Below are 12,200 nucleotides of genomic sequence, written 5' to 3'. Positions count from 1 at the left end.
TGGCCAAAAGATCTATAAAATACAGTAACATGTAAACCATTTGCTTCTCCATTTTGTTAGCTTATTCTCCCAGCTGTGAGCTCATTAAAAAAAAAAAAAAATCGCCCCTACTATGTATGTATGAATGTGAGTTAGGGACCTTAGATTGTAAGCTCCTTGAGGTCAGGGACTGATGTTAATGTGCAATGTATATGTAAAGCGCTGCGTAAATTGACAGCGCTATATAAGCACCTGAAATAAATAAATCAATTCCTAATGTTCACTAACAGTTGCATTACTATACAGATTGTTACTGATTTGTAACACTGTAATTCTACTTTTTCTACAATGGTTAGTAAATGTACCCTACAGAAAAAGTAACTTTTGGGATTTGGTCTTTATTTGGTTACCGAACAGCCCTGAAGTCAAACATGTTTTAAGCTAGTGAGGTCTTAGGCTGTGTATGGGTTGAAAAAAGTCCCTGACCTCTGTCTGACTTTAGCCATATGCAGACATTAAATAGCACAAACAAGAAATGGTAACCTCAACCATATATGTGGCTACCCAGTGAGCTAGTCTGGAAGATCTCAGAGTTTGCTTCAAAAGCTGAATCTTTCAGATAATGCAATATACCATCGTTATGGCAAAATCAAAAAGAGCTCAGCTAATCATTGGATTAAATGTTTGCTAGAGTATTGTTAGAATAGGTGTGCACAGCCTATTGCATTAGGGTGTGCACTTCAAAGTTCAAACACACATGCCTTTCTCTGCAGCCTCAGCTGCACTGGACAGTCAAGGCTCTGTGAAGCCACACAGTCACATAGATAGTCTGGTTGCAAAAAGACACAAGTCCATCCAGTTCAATCAAATGAATGCTCTGTGCTGAGCGGCTTCCTGTTCATTCACAAATTGAAGCATAGTAAACAGTTTACAATGCTTCAGTTATGAATGGACACGGTGAGTTTGGTAATTTAGAAAACAAAGGGGCCAGTAAATAACATTGATTAGCCCCTTCCTTTGCTCTCCATTCTGAAACAACCCCCGCAGCAGCTGGGGGGAGAGGAGAGAAGGGAAGCCAGCAGCACTGCAGGGGTTGCAACACAAAGGGAAGCCCAGGCAGTGGGGGGAATTAGCACTGCACAGAGTGATAAAGGTGTGCCCTCATTGCTTCTGGGCAGCCTAAAACAATCCTTGGCTACAAATTACAGAGAAAATAAAACAAGTATTCGGTTAGAAAGCCTCGCCCGATTCTTGTCAACTTCTACATGACAAGTCAAAAGCATCCTCAGCTGCATAGCCAAAATATGAATGACTGCAGGACTCTGGTATTCTTTTTTAAGCCAAACACTTTGTAAGACAGATTGCGCTTTCATATCTGACCTTCCTCTGCTGTATACGGCCGTTTTTACCATTGTAAAACAATATGCGAGGACACTGATGCAGACAAAAAATCAAGCAGCAATTCATTCCATATAATAATCTGTTGTGAACTTAATTTCCCTGGATACAATAGTAATTTACAATAAATTTGACCAGAGAAGACCAGAGAAAATGCAAATGAAGAAGTAAAATGCACTAAAAAGAAGACAGCTACAAAATAAATTAAATTCCGATATTTGAAGAAAACCTTTCAAACAACAGGAGTTATATGTTAAACACCAATTACATTAAAAACGCAAGTGTTCGATTAGGGAAGATGAGCTAGAAAAGGAATAACCAGTAACTTAACATTTGATCCTATTGAAGAGGCAGGAAGTGGGATGTGAAACAGACCTACCACAACTCTTCCTTAATATCAATAATCAAAAAGTAAAATTTGTTATTTCCAGTTCTGTTTCTAATGACACTAATTACCAGAGGTGATGCCAAAAAGCAAACTGAGTGGAGACAAGGTTCCTGCTAAGATGAAAACAGCAAGAGAACATGTTAATATTCAAAGTAAAAAAAAAATGTCCATATCCTATAGAGTTTTTATTTGAGCAAGGAAAAACTGCCCATGGGTAGAGCAAGGACTATAACAAAGGGACAGCTGTCATAAATTGTACCTGCTAAAATGGACATCTGCAGGAAAGACTTCTTATCCTATTGTTGTCTTAGATCTGCTATTCTCAACCAAGCTTCCATCGAACCCTTTGGTTCCTTCAGAGGTTGCTATGGGTTTCTTGAGCTGTGGCCGACCTCCTACTTGATGATGCCTGCATAGTTCTGGAGCCAACAGCATTTGGAAAAGCCAGCTGTACGATATATTTTCAGCGGTTTGTAAGGATGGCCTTCTGACCACCACAGTAAGGGGGACCATTCTTTCCACTGGTCACCATTGCAAGCAGTGTTTTTCCCACTGAACACCAAATAACTGATATTAGAAAGGGTTTCAGAGACCAACAATTTTTTTCAAGGGCTCCTCTAACGTAAAAAAGGTTAAAAAAGGTTGCCTTAGACATTGATATTACAGTTTTAGAGCTGACAAAGCATGGCTATGATATTCACATTTTTCTATAAGGATGTGAATCACATATGCCTCGTTTCCACTGAGGGGATCGGTTCGGGTCAGTTCGGTACGGTACGCTAATTTAAGTGTTTCCATTGTGAAAGTGGCCCATACAACCCACCCAAACCGCACCATTCCTGGTCCTGCTTCAGATGTAGGGCCATAGGAAATGGAACGGTACGGTTAAGGCGGAGCTACTGGTGTCACACGATAGATTCCACTGATTGGCGGACAGGAAAACTTCAATGCTCACGTCAAATGAAAGAGCAAAACAAACACCTCATTTGGTGTAAACCGACCTGAACCATTCCGCTCAGTGGAAACGAGGCAATAGTAAGTTAAAAGTCTACAATGTACACAATTTTAGCTGATGAAAATGCATGGCAGGTTTCAGTTTGTGACAAGCAGATATTAAGTGTTTTTTTAAGGTTTGAAAGCATTTACAATATCTCAGCATATCCGGATAAACATAATATAAATCCAGCGATTTATCTTTACCAAATATTAAGGGAAATCTGAGACAACCTAAACCCAGTGGACCTGGATAAGGAATCGCCAAGGACTGGCATTTTCAAAAACCTAAGCTTGAGGTGGACTTTAGAAGAATGACACATACACAGATGCCTAAAGACCAGCCCAGCCCTGGGCGTTATATATTTCCTTTAAATAATTCCCCAGTGCTTAAGGAGAAACTTCACTTTTTTTTTTAAATTAAAATAACACACGTTATACTTACCTGCTTTGTGCCTGCAGAGTGCCCCCACCACGTGTGCCCGCAGCAAGCCGTTTGCTATGGGGGGCACTTGTGCGTGCTCACCCCCGAGCCCTGCTCTGTATGTCAATACAACACACAAAGTGGGGCTCTGCGCCCCCCCCCCCCCACTCTCTTATTTTCTCTGCCCTTTAGTGACAGCACCAGCTATGAGGAGCGAGAGAGCATATAATGATGCAGAGAGCGGCACTGATGTCATTATATCAGCATAGCTCCCCGCGTGGTTGAGGACAACCCACCACCAGAAGAGGCAAAGTGAAAGAGGACTTTATAGGGTAATATGACTGATCTAAAGATGTCTGGAAAAGTTAATAACACAAAAACAAAGAAGCCACACTTTGAGAGAAGAGAATGTATGCAGAACTATCTTGATAAGGTCAAGAGGATAAACTATATTCAAAATGAGTTTTAAAACCGCATAAGTTGGTGGGGCTAGAGTGCCATTACCTAGTTATGCCACCGATGCCAATGTTTAGGAGTACCTGCTCTGCTTTGGTAGGCTGGCAAAAGAAATATGCTGAATCTACTCTGCCTCACAAGGTGTACCAGAGAGACAATTGTCATTAGAACAAGGCTACATACCCACTACAACAAAGATCAGTATTAGAAGTCAGTTGATTGGAAGATAATCAAGCCTTCACAGTTTACATTATACACAACACACACACACGGAGGCATTTCAATTTATATTAAATACTCATTGTCAACTTAATATGCAAAAGAAATAAATAATTTCTGCAGAACTGCTTCTGTGTTGTCATGTTATTGTTATTAACTCATTTACCATTTAAATAAAGAACCTTCGCTATACTGTATAAAACGCATGTGTCCCTGCGTCTGCTTTCCGTGTGTCCGTGATATTGCACTACTGCGCATGTGCTGAACGAACAGCCGTTGGGACGCAGAGAATACCGCCGCGGGAAAATTGCTGTCACGGACGAACCAAAGGTGCTGGAGACCCCACAATTGTACCCCAGGTGGCCAAGACACTCCCCTACAGCTGAGAAAAATTTCGGGGTTCGGGGATGAAAGGGCGCGGAACAGTGACCCCGAGAACCGGGCCTCCCCCCGCCATAGACTCCAATGTTAAACCTGGTCACCTCGCGGTTAGGTCACGGCCCGGTTCTCGGGGTCACTGCTCCGCGCCCTTACATCCCCGAACCCCAAAATTTTTCTCAGCTGTAGGGGAGTGTCTTGGCCACCTGCGGTACAATTTTGGGGTCTCCAGCACCTTTGCTTGACAGCAATTTTCCCGGGAGGGAGGTGGTGGTGTATTTGGGTGTCTTTTCCTATTAAATGATCCACTGTTCTGTGTGTGTGAGGAGCTCCCCTCCTCTCTGATTTCCTGCCCTCACATCTCCCCTCCCCCACACCAATCTCCAACCCGTCATTTATCGTTCAATCCCCCCATACACTACAATCCCCTCCCCTCCATACACTACAATCCCCTCCCTCCCCCATACACTACGATCCCCTCCCTCCCCCATACACTACGATCCCCTCCCTCCCCCATACACTACGATCCCCTCCCTCCCCCATACACTACAATCCCCTCCCTCCCTCATACACTACAATCCCCTCTACCCCCCCACACTACAATCCCCTCCCTCCCCCATACACTACAATCCCCTCCCTCCCCCCACACTACAATCCCTCCCTCCCCCCCACACTACAATCCCTCCCTCCCCCCCACACTACAATCCCTCCCTCCCCCCCACACTACAATCCTCTCCCTCCCTCCCCCCACACTACAATCCCCTCCCTTCCCCATACACTACAATCCCCTCCCTTCCCCCAACACACTACAATCCCCTCCCTCCCCCCCACTACAATACCCTCCCTCCCCCTCACGCTTCAATCCCCTCTCTCCCCCATACACTGTAGAACCCCTCCCCCATACACTGTAGAACCCCTCCCCCATACACTATAATTCCCCCCCCCCATACACTACAATCCCCTCCCTCCCCCCACACTACAATCCCCTCCCTCCCCCATACACTACAATCCCCTCCCCTCCACATACACTACAATCCCCTCCCCATACACTACAATCCCCTCTCTTCCCCAACACACTACAATCCCCTCCCCCCCCATATATATATATATCTCCTTCTGTTCTAAGTATACTAAATAATCTATACATATAAAGTACAAGTGTCTCTGCGTCCAGTCCCTGTGTGCGTGGGATTGCGCTACTGCGCATGTGCCCCACGGTCAGCCATTGGGACTTGGAGCGCAGAGACTTCGGGCAGTCGGGCAAAACTGTTGGAAGCGGTTGGTGTGCGCAGGCGCACGGCGGGTGCGCGCTTGCGTGGACTTACTGCTAAGTCTGTTTTTACAAATGTTTGACCACATATGTTCTAGCGCCCGTTAATTTAACGGGCTTAATGTCTAGTACTGTATAAATATGCAAGCACTTACTACAGACAACACAGAGACAAAGTGGTTAGCAATCTGGCTTAAAGCTATAGTGCCCTGGGCTCATATGCCACAGGAAAGCTTTTTGCATGTTTGTTTACAGTTTTTATGGTTACTTCAGTTTAGTTTCACAACCCAATGAAATACTAACTGATATGTATATATACTAGGGATCGGCCGATTATCGGCAACACTGATATATCGGGGGCAGATATGCACTTTCCCCCGATATATCGGAATCAGCCTTTGGATTTACCGATATTTCGGGAAAGTGCTGGTACCGGGGTGATGCCTGCAGCTAGAGGCATCACCCCGGTACCGGTGTCCATAGCCGACGGTCGGCTGACTTGTAATGACAACCGATGCGGCTGAGAAGCTGCTCAGCTGTCATTACAAGGAGCGGGAGGGGACGTCCCCCGCCCCCCCCGCCACCTTCCATGGCTCGCCCGGGTCTCCCACCTCCACCGCTGCCGAAGAGAAGACCCGGTGTACTGCGTCTCCATGTAAAAACCCCGGAAGTGATGTCATGACATCACTTCCAGGTACTCGGCGCCGAATTAAAAAAAACTGACAGCAATCAAAACAGCCAAACTTGGCGTTTTGAATGGTTTTCGGTGCCGAGAAGGGGTTTGGGGGTCTTTTAGACCCTCAGATCCCTTCGCGAGAATACCTTTAGAAAAAAAAAAATTATAATTTTTTTTACATGTCCGAAAATATTGCCAAATATTGGCCGATACCGATATCCGATGACCAAAATATCAGTATCGGTATTAAAAAAACGATATCGGTCGATCACTAATATATACCACCTAGGGTGGAGGTAAAAACCAGGCCTGTGTTATGCAAACTGACTGCAAGCCTCAAAACTTTCAAAAGGAATTCTTTGCTGAACAAAATAAGAAGGTTGAATTTCCAGACCACTCCCTTAAAGGCTGCATTCACACCTGAGCAGAGGGAGGAGAGGGGGAGGAGATTAGGGGTGGTGAGCTGCTGTTTGAGCAGAAAACAAATGACAAAACGCTCGTAAAATGTTTGTGTTGCTTATTTTAACGCATAACTCCACTTTTGTTGAGAAAAAACATTCCCCTCTGAGTGATTTATGTACATTACAAGGATTGTAACAAACTTTGTTGCAGAATCCTACCTTCTGTTAGCCCGCATTCACACTACCGCGGCACGACTCTGTACTACTTCGGGGGCGACTTGTGAAGTCCCATGCACCGCGACTTCGGCGCGACTTGCACGGACTTCATATAATGAATGTCTATGCAAGTCGCTCCGAGGTCGCCCCGAAGTAGTACAGGACCCTTTTTCTAAGTCGGAGCGACTTGTGTCGCTCCTATTAGAACGGTTCCTGTAGCAGTCAATGGACCGCGAGGGACCGCAACTTGTCAGGCTGACAAGTCGCCTGACAAGTCGCGTTAGTGTGAATGGACTCTTATTCTGAAGAAATCTTTGTTTGTTCCTCTGTGCTGAGTGGGTCTAATGGGAGTGGTTTCATAATTATCTGTCAGCTGTGGAAAATGAAGAGCACTAATGAGGAAAACTGATGGGCCTGCATTCCATTAGATGTGTTCCTATTGGGAGTATCTCACCAAAAATGACATTTTTGTTGCAGGGGATGCCAGAAATCTGACTTGCATCTTAGGCAGACTTCTGGGAAAATTGGTGTGCCGATCCCACAAGCAGGAAATTATGTTTCTAGGGTGTGGTCAGTACACATTCTGTGTACAGAAGAGCTCCAGGTAGCCATATTGCATTGCATTTTCAGAAAATTACAACAGCTGCAGATTGAAAAGTAAACGTAATTTTTAATAACATTCAATTACAATACGATTTGTGTTGCAATTGTATACGCTATATTATTTTTTCTTTATTTGCGAAGAGGAGATTGTCCAGGTACCCCATTACCGCAATCCCCCATTGTCGCAGTAATGCCAATACTGAAGCCAACACTTTGGTGAAGACCCTGGGAGCGGAGGCAAGACCAAAGGGTAACGCCACAAATTATAAAAAGGAGTAATTAAAAACTGCCCACTCACCCAGCGCTATCACAAAGCTAATATATAAGATGGCAGCTGCTATAAATAAAATCAATAAGAACAAGGTGTGAATATGGCTCTCAAAGCAGCATCCTAATCACACTAGCAGCGCTCCAATGAATTCATAAAAAGATTAATAAAAACTACAATACATATAAAACATACAATAATATATATGTAGAACAATGTCCTTTGAGTATGCTTCTGGCGCCACATAAAAGAATATAATATAAATGATGCTTGTCAAAAGTTCATATGTTCCAGATAGAGTGTAGCCTTCACCACGGTGTTAGCCTGCGAATAGCTGGACTACCTTCACCACACCAAAAGAGTGTCCCCCTCGTAATGCACACTCACCGGACCCAAGAATATAAGAAGCCTTATCATGGAACCCAGCAACTCCTATTTGGCAATGGAGGCGGTCAGCGTGGCTCGTTCCAGCGTCCACCGGACCCAAGAGTGAGTTAAGACTTTAAACATGGAAGCCAGCACCTCATATCCAGCAATACTAGCAGTCAAATAGACTCAATCCGACATCCACCAGCATCAAATATATGCATACCATGTGAAGCAAACAAAAGGGGACCAATAGTGTAATTCCGCAAAAACACATTTATTTAACTTCCCATTCCCCAAAGTATTGCACTCACATGTAAACAACTTGAATACAGCATGTAAACAGCATGTAAACAGCATGAAAAACAGTTAGCGTCTTTTGCCCGTGTCGGACTCACCGCTCGGAGCCAAGAGACAGCGAGTTCCGGGACCGTGACGTCAGACGTGACTGGAGATGACTGCGTGCTCATGCCCTTACATGTTTCGTCACTATGGACTATGGAGAAGAAAATGCTGGTGTCCAGCGTAAATAGGGATGTGCAGATATGCATTCTTGATATTGATGGAGGCTAAAAAGTCCCCTTGGTGTAGGGACGATACTATAATGCGAATGGACTCAATTTGAAACGTCTGTACCCGCACAAAGTGGTTAAGAGCCTTGAGGTCCAGGATTAGATGCACTTTGCCTTCTTTCCTGGGAACAGTGAACAGGTTTGAATAGAACCCCTGAAAGCTTTCCCGAGAAGGAACCGGCACAATCACTCCTTGCGACAGCAGATCTTATACCGCCTCTCGTAGATCCCTTAACCGATTTGGAGATAGGCGTAGATTGGACAGGAAGAATCTGTCCAACGGTCGAGACCTGAATTCGATCTTGTAACCCGATCGGATCAGTTCGTGGACCCATTTGCCCTGAAATAAGGAGGTTCATGGTTCCGGAAGAAGCAAAGACGTCCCCCCACCCCAGTTACGGGTGAGGGCGTCCCTTCATGCAGAGGGGGATTTGTCTGTAGATCTGGTTTGGCCTGCTCTCGGGTTACCCGACCAGGTCTTGGAACCCCCAGAAGACCTAAATGGCTTAGATCCTTTCTTCTGCGTGCCGGAGGAACGAAAGGGCCGCCTGTGGGCTGTAAAATATGGCCCCTGTCTATTATGGGGTGACTTGCCCTTGCAGGCGTGAGGGAGAAGAGTACTCTTCCCACCTGTAAAGACCCTTGATCGTTCCATCCAATGAGGGTCCAAACAAATGGTCCCCCATAAAGGGGAGCTCTGATAGAGCCTTTTTTGAAGCCTGATCCGCAGACCATCATTTTAGCCACACCATGCATCTAATAGCTACCCTCACCGTGGATACTCTGGCTACAAGAGAGGCCGCATTTAGCGACGAATCACATGTAAATAGTAGGGCTTGAACCTTTTGGTCCGTTCGCTTTGCCAGCCCCGAAGGGAGCGGTTCTATTTCTAGGTCACATTTTAGCAACTTTGCCCATTCCGTTATAGTCTGGGACACCAGAGTGATTACGAAGATCGGTTTAAGTATTGAGCCCGCTATCACATGTACGTGGCGGGACAGAGACTCAATCCTTCTATTCACAGGGTCTGTAAAGACTGGGGACTCCTCTACCGGGACCACAGTAGATTTGTTCAGTCTGGAGACCGGATGGTCCACCTTCGGTGGAACTGTCCATTTTGTGGATACAGTGTCTGCGAATGAATAGCGCCTCTTAAAACACTTCGGCACCACTAACATCTGTTAGAGGCGCTCTCATTGGTCAGAGACAATTTTGTCAAAAAGTTCCGGACAAGGAAAAACCTTGCCCGACTTCTGGGATTTGCAAGTGCCAAATGACACCTGCGTCCCTGATGCAGCAGAATCATCCGCCATTTTTAGAGTTTCCTGCACTGACACTAAGTGCCTCCACCAGTGCGCTTTCCCGCGCGGCTGCAGACAAGGATATGTCGCACTCGCCATCCGAGTGGGATGACGCAGAATCCTCAGGGTGAAATGCGCCTCAGGGCGCTTTTTACTAGTGGTATTTTTTTTTTTTTTTGAAAATTTGTTTTTATTGAATTTTTGCACAAAAAAAAACAGACAAGACAATGCCACGCAGGGCAACAACCATAAACAGTGACAACAGGTCAAACCCCTCCCATACCAATCCCCCCACCCCAGGCTCCATCCAGCACGTCCAGTGGAAAGACAAAGCATCCATCAGTAATAAAGATACCCCTCAAGACTGCTCCAATTATCCAGTAGTAAGGTCATAGAACATTATAGATTAGTCCAGCACAGAGCCCACTAGCAGCAACCCCATGGCTTAGTGAAAAAAAATAGAGAGACTTCTATACATGCAGTAAGAGCACAATGAACAGGAATATATCACCGACCGGCATGGCCATCCCCCCCCCCCAGACAATCCCGAACAGTAGCACATAGAACACTAAAGCTGATCAACGGAGGTCGAGGCCGGAGAGTCTATCCATGTTTTCCATACTTTATCAAACTTACGGGGGCATCCCCTACTGAGATACGTGGCCTTATAGAGCGGAGTCACTTTATTAACCAAGCCTTTCCAGAAAAGGATCGTGGGAGCCAAGGGACTCTTCCAGTGTAAGAGCAGAGCCTTGCGCGCATAGAAAAGCAGCAAGCTGACCAGAGTACGAACGGCCCTCGCAGGGGCCAAGCCATCCACCAACCCCAAGAGGCAAACCTCCACGGAGCTGGGGACCGGAATCTTAACCACCTCCACAATACAAGCTAAGACGGATGCCCAATAGTCCTTGACCACCGGGCACCCCCAGAAGATGTGACTGAAGTCCGCCGGTGAATGGGAACAACGCCAGCACTCCGCCGAGGCCGTCTGATAAATACGCGCCAGCCTCGCCGGCGTGTAATAAATCCGATGCAGAAATTTAAAGTGAATCAGACGGTCCCTCGCAGAGACCAGGTAGGCGAAGGGTGAACTCCACATATCATCCCAGTCATCACCATCCAGGTCAGGCACCTCCTCCACCCAGCGTTCCCGACATCTACGTACAGCAGGCGGAGTGATAGCGAACAATTCCCTGTACAATTCTGTGAGAGGCTTCCGCATACCCGCCGCTTGTATCGCTGTTACAAGAGCTGAAGCTTTAATCACAACCCGAGAGGAACCGAATTGTGCCACAAACGCATGGCGAAGTTGGAGATAGCGAAAAAAATACCCATTTGGAAGATCATAACGCACCTTCAGGGCATCAAAGGAGCACAGCTCCCCACCAGAGACAATATCCCCCAGCAACTTCACCCCCTTAACGGCCCAGATGGTAGGATCAGGGATCGAGGCAAAATGAGGAAACTTGGGGTTCCACCACAATGGGGAGGCTGGGGAAACACCAGTGGCTCCTGGCTCCACCAGCACCTGCATCTGTTCCCAGGCTTTGATGGTAGAACGCATCGTTCCTGTCAGCTGAAATAGTGGTATTTTTTAAAACCAAATAAACTTTTGACTCCAGGTTTTCCAAAACCACCTTAAAGGTAGACAGGGGTTGCGACCCAGATGTCCGTGGAACCGCAAAGAGGGGATCTCTAGGTGAAATTTGTTCCTGGGACTCCATATGAACCCTGGAATAGAGAAGTGTCCCTTTAAAAAAAAAAAAAAAAAAACTGCGAAAAACAGACCCACATCGCTGCACCAGAGGTACTACATGTCCCAGCCACTAGCACTGCAGATAGCAGGGTGAGAGAGAGAGACCTACAGGGACCCCAATAGGCATACCACCATTCGTTATGGAAGAGACCAGGATCGGACTGCTGTGTAGAAAAAATGATTTTCACAGGAGGAAGAAGTACCTGGGTCATCAATAGAGTAAAGGCCTAGCTGCTCACTGCTGTCCGGCATTCGCAGACTCCGAGAAAATGGCTGTCCGGCATTCGCAGACTCAGAGAAAATGGCTGTCCAATGCATTCCTATAGGGAAACCACAAAAACATGGTCGCCCACGTATTTCAATGAGAACTTCTGCAAAATGAGGCTGAACAATTCCACAGTAAAATGACGGCCCCCTCGGCGCGCAATGTGTTCTCCATGACCCCCTAAAAGGCCCAAACCAGTAGTGGCATCGGGGGTCCCCAGCAGGGATCCCCACAAGGATTAGCCCCCCCGCAGATCTGCTATATCGGCATT

The 12,200-nt window shown here is 46.2% G+C and overlaps 1 protein-coding gene across 2 annotated transcripts in view; it reads right to left on the bottom strand.

Moving 5' to 3' along the window:
• Positions 1 to 12,200, bottom strand: part of HEATR5A (HEAT repeat containing 5A) — a 277,280-nt gene that overhangs the window by 71,842 nt on the left and 193,238 nt on the right. The window lies entirely within an intron of this gene.

The sequence above is a fragment of the Pelophylax lessonae genome (genome assembly GCF_965119305.1).
Source record: "Pelophylax lessonae genome assembly, chromosome: 13".
Taxonomy (NCBI): domain Eukaryota; kingdom Metazoa; phylum Chordata; class Amphibia; order Anura; family Ranidae; genus Pelophylax; species Pelophylax lessonae.
Note: the sequence above shows the minus strand (reverse complement) of the source record. Positions and strands in the feature narration are given on the sequence as shown.